This window comes from Lutra lutra, chromosome 5, assembly GCF_902655055.1.
Source record: "Lutra lutra chromosome 5, mLutLut1.2, whole genome shotgun sequence".
Classification (NCBI taxonomy): domain Eukaryota; kingdom Metazoa; phylum Chordata; class Mammalia; order Carnivora; family Mustelidae; genus Lutra; species Lutra lutra.
The window spans coordinates 155,758,375-155,763,544 of record NC_062282.1 but is presented as its reverse complement, the minus strand read 5'-3'; the positions used below and the strand labels follow the sequence as shown (position 1 = coordinate 155,763,544).

Sequence of the window (5,170 nt, the reverse complement as noted above, 5' to 3'; positions counted from 1 at the left end):
GAATAATAAATTATGAGTCAACAATCAGTTCATTGAAAGACAAAAAATGCAAAGCAAATGGATAGAGAAGGTAACATGGGATCATTGGAGACTATATTTATTCCTCCATATCCTTTCATTTATAAATTAAGATTCTTCTCTGTAAGACACAGGTTGCATTTTATTGTGAATCTGATAATTTGTGCATATGCTTGCATAGCATTATAACACTGAGACACACAAAGAGAAATAAAACTTCATGAAAATACAATTTAATTGATGAGGAAAATGCATTTCAAAACTACTTTTGACTTTTCTACATACACATTAATGTGATAAGAATTAAATAATATTATAATAATTTAGCACAGGTTTTTTTTACAGCTTTACTGAGGAAAAGTAACTATACTTTCAATTTCTGACCACTTTAACCATACCTTTTCTTTTCTTAATGCAGAATGTTTCATCAAAAATGAACAATGTCTCAGTGGTGACAGAATTTTTTATCTTGAGTTTGTCTAGTGCATGGAGTCTTCAGTTGTTACAATCTGTGCTTTTTACAGTAATTTACCTGTTAGCCATGGTGGGGAATGGCCTCATTATTTCCATAAACATCCTTGGGCCCATGTCTGCACACACCCATGTACTTCTTTTTAAGGAATCTGTCCCTTTTTTATCTTTGTCTCATTTCAGCTGTTGTGCCCAAAATTGTTGTCAATTCCTTGACACACAGCAATTCTATCTCATTTTTTTGGCTGTGTCACCCAGGTCTTCCTTGTGCCTTTTTCAGCAGGGGCAGAGTTGTTCCTCCTCACAGTGATGTCTATTACCGCTATGCTGCCATTTGCCATCCCCTGCACTATGAAGTCATCATGAGCAGGGGCACATGTGTGCAGATGGTGGCTCTGTCCTGGCTCAGTGGTGGCTTGATATCTGTTATACATACAGCAGGAACATTTTTCTTTATCTTACCGTGGAATCAATGAAATTCAACAATTCTTCTGTGATATTCCCCAGTTGCTATTACTTACTCAGAGAATATTACTGCAGAAATTGTACTCATTCTTGTTAATGCAGTCCTGGATTTCTGTTGCTTTACATGCATCACAGTATCATACTTCTATATATTCTCCACAGTCAGTAAGATACCATCCACAAAAAAGCAGTCAAAAACCTATTTCACCCGCCTTCCACATTTGGCAGTTGTACTTTTTGTCTCAACTGCTTTCATTGCTTACCTGAAGCCTATTTTAGGGTGTGCATCATTCACTGATCTTGTTCTATCTTCTTTCTATATTTTGTTGCCTCCTTCCCTTAATCCTATCATATAGAGCCTAAGAAACAAGGCCATGAAAACAAGTCTGGGGAAGCTGATTACCAGAAAACTCTTGATAAAGGAGAATATCCTTATTTTTTTCCAAGAGAAGAGGTGTTGTCTTTAATATCTGTTTAAAGATAAGATTAATCTTTCTAGTTTGTTGTGAATCTGTACTCGTCTCCAGGGATATCTGGAACTATGGTAGTATTCCTTGGCCAAATGGAGTTAAATACACTGACTCATATTAATGAAGATGTATTTAGTTCTGAGAAAACTTTGGAACATTGCAAGAGAAAATGTGCATGTTCTTAAGTTTATACCTGGTTTCTGGTAGGCTGTTTTAATTTCAGTTTATTCTGTTAGCCTAAACATCCTGGTTCTGAATACTTGGCTAGACAGTCATAAAAATTCCCTACTTCAATAAGAATGTGGATTGCCCAGTGATTTATGATCCAGAGAGGAAGAATGTCTCACATTACTGAAAATGTTTCCCAGAAGCTGAGCCTGGTTATTTTGAATCTCCTTAATATTACACTATATTTCCTTGCTTCTGCTACATTATACCATTTGCTGTTAAGTTTTTTGAATATTAATTGATATATCCTTGTAATTCTTTGCTACTATGTAAATCGACAAAACTGGATCATAGGTAAATAGAACATTACTGTTATTTCAAAAGTATACTTACAAATATCACTGAAGAATAAAATAAGAGAGCAACTGTGCCTGGGAGATTTATTTCTCCATGGATAACACTTCTACACTTACATAAAGTTTTCTATTTACTACATTCATGCATTTACTTTGTTTCAACATTTCTGGGTGGTATATGGTATATGGTGGTATATTCTGGGTGGCATGGAAAGTGAAGAAGTTATTAATGTTTTAAATTCTAATTACAGGGGTGCCTGGGTGACTCAGTGGGTTAAAGCCTCTGACTTCAGCTCAGATCATGATCTCAGGGTCCTGGGATCGAGTCCCACATCAGTCTCTCTGCTCAGAAGGGAGCCTGTTTCTCCCTCTCTCTCTGCCTGCCTCTCTGCCTACTTGTGTTCTCTGTAGGTCAAATGAATAAATAAAATCTTTAAAAAAATAATCATCTCTTCGGCACATCCACCTCCTCTCCTGTAACCATCAGTTTGTTACCTATAGTTAAGAGTCTCTTATGATTTGTGTTCTTCTTTGTTTTCATCTTATTTTATTTTTCCTTCCCTTCCCCTAAGTTCATTCATTTTTCCACATACAAGTGAAATCATATGATATTTGTCTTTCTCTGATTGAGTTATTTTGCTTAGCATAATACCCTCTAGTTCCATCCTTGTTGCAAAAGGCAAGTTTTCATTCATTTTGATGTCTGACAAATACTCCATTGTAAATACATGTCACATCTTCTTTATCCACTCATCTGTCGAAGGGCATCAGGTCTCTTTCCATAATTTAGTTATTGTGGCCATTACTGCTATAAATATTTGGGAGTATATTCCCCTTCAAATTACTATTTTTGTATCCTTTGGATAGATACCTGGTAGTGCAATTTCTGGGTTGTAGGGTAGCTCCATTTTTAACTTCTTGAGGAACCTCCATATTGTTTACCAGAGTGGTTATACCAGTTTGCATTCCCACCAAGAGTGTGAGAGGGTTCCCCTTCCTCCACCACCTCGCCAACATCTGTAGGCATCCAACTCTTGATTTTGTCTTGGGTCATGATTTCAAGGTAATAATATCTGGGCCCATATCAGGCTCCATGGGTCATACTTGAGATTCTTTCTCCCTCTGCCCCTCCTAATCTTTTCTCTCTTGATAATAAATAAATAAATAAACAAACAAATAAATAACAAAATAATAAAAAAGTATTTTCTTTATAATTTTCTATAGTTATCTAGCTCATAAATAGCTAAATATAAATGTGCAGCAAATAAATCTTTTCATGGAAAGAGATAGTAGAATGCACTGAAGGGAAAAAAAGAGGGATTATGATGTAAGTGTTCTGTTTGGTAAGGTTTTTATTATTTTCAAAAGTTTTTATCTGTTGAAAAAATTGACTTAGTTTTCAGTGATAAAGATTATTATATTTTGAACAACTATTATCATTCACACAAATTTATAATATAGAAAAAATAATGTAATACAAAGTTCATAAATTTATGGCTTTTTTATTTTGATATCTCAATAGTTTTGTACATTTAAAAAAATACATATATACATATCCTCATGTTCTTGAAATTATGTTTTAAATGACTGAATATAATGTTGTTTATAAACTATTACCTTTCATTTTTTCCTTTTAATACTTAGATTTTTTTATATTGTATATACAATAGGAAGTAACATAAATGTATGTAATTTTTTCTTCTTCTGTTGATTTACCAATTTGGCATTTGTCTAGAGATGCAACAAAGTTTGATTTAAGCATCAATATTCAAAAAGTGTTGTATAATTTTAATTAATAGTTTTTCTAATGGTAATCATCTTAATCTGTAATGTTTCTAAGATTAATAGCTTCCTATTACAAAGCTACTGATATTCCGGAGTGTTTGTGTTATCAATGACCATGGGTTAGCATAGAATGCCACATTATTTAATCAGTACAAGAATTGCAGTAGCATAAATAAGGCATGCACTATCATTTATAGTTAGAATCTGAATAATCACATTTTAATGCAGATAAAAAATATAGATGCTATTTGAATTAGACCACCTTATAAGAACCAAATATAGGAATCTTGCACTCATTTAAAATAAAACAAACTTTATTGCAAAGTAGGAACCATCAGTTAAAAATGTTTATAGAAGTAATGGCCAAAATAGCTACTTACCATCAGTAAGTAATTACATTATATGTGTGAAATGTGTGATTTATATGTGTGAAAGTCGTTAAGTTCATGGTTAGAATTACCAAAAACATACAAAAATCTAATGGGTTACAAATTTTTAGGACAAATAAGATAAATTAATTTATCTCATGATGGAGAAAACAAAATAACTGATAGATTACATCACAATCTACTTAATATTTAATATTTACAGAAATGGAGGGCATGGAAGCTTAGAAAAATGTTCTGCTGAGATACTTTATTTCATCATAATAAACCTTATAGTAAATATTTACTTTTCTTTTTTCCTCCTCTCATAATTGGTATTTACTCAATGTATAACAGTATATTAGTTTCAGATGTACAACATAATGCTTTGGTATTTGTACATATGACAAATGATCACTAATCAATCTAGTTAACATCCATCACCACACAGTCACAAACTATTTTTTTGTGATGGAACTTTTAAGATCTACTCTCTTAGCAACTTTCAAATATACAGTGTGATTAACTATATTCACCATGCTATACATTACATCCCCGTGATTTCTGTATTTTATAACTGCAAGTTTGCATCTTTCACTGCCTTTACCCATGTCACTCACATCCCAGCCTTCAGGAACCACAAATCTGTTTTCTGTATCTGTGAGCTCAGTAGGTGGGTTTTTTTTTTTTTTCAGCGTAACAGTATTCATTATTTTTGCACCACACCCAGCGGTCCATGCAATCGGTACCCTCTCCATAACCACCACCTGGAGCTTGGAACCTCCCACCCCCGCCCCTTCAAAACCCTCAGGTTGTTTTTCAGAGTCCATAGTCTCTCATGGTTCACCTCCACTTCCAATTTCCCTCAAATCCCTTCTCTTCTCATTCTCCGCTTGTCCTCCATGCTATTTGTTATGCTTCACTAATAAGTGAAACCATATGATAATTGACTCTCTCTGCTTGACTTATTTCACTCAGCATAATCTCATCCAGTCCTGTCCATGTTGCTACAAAAGTTGGGTATTCATCCTTTCTGATGGAGGCATAATACTCCATAGTGTATATGGACCAC

At 33.9% G+C, this 5,170-nt stretch overlaps 1 pseudogene; it reads left to right on the top strand.

Moving 5' to 3' along the window:
* The first annotated feature begins 451 nt into the window (after window positions 1-451).
* Window positions 452-1,421, top strand: LOC125101252 (olfactory receptor 14A16-like; annotated as a pseudogene).
* The last annotated feature ends 3,749 nt before the right edge of the window (window positions 1,422-5,170 follow it).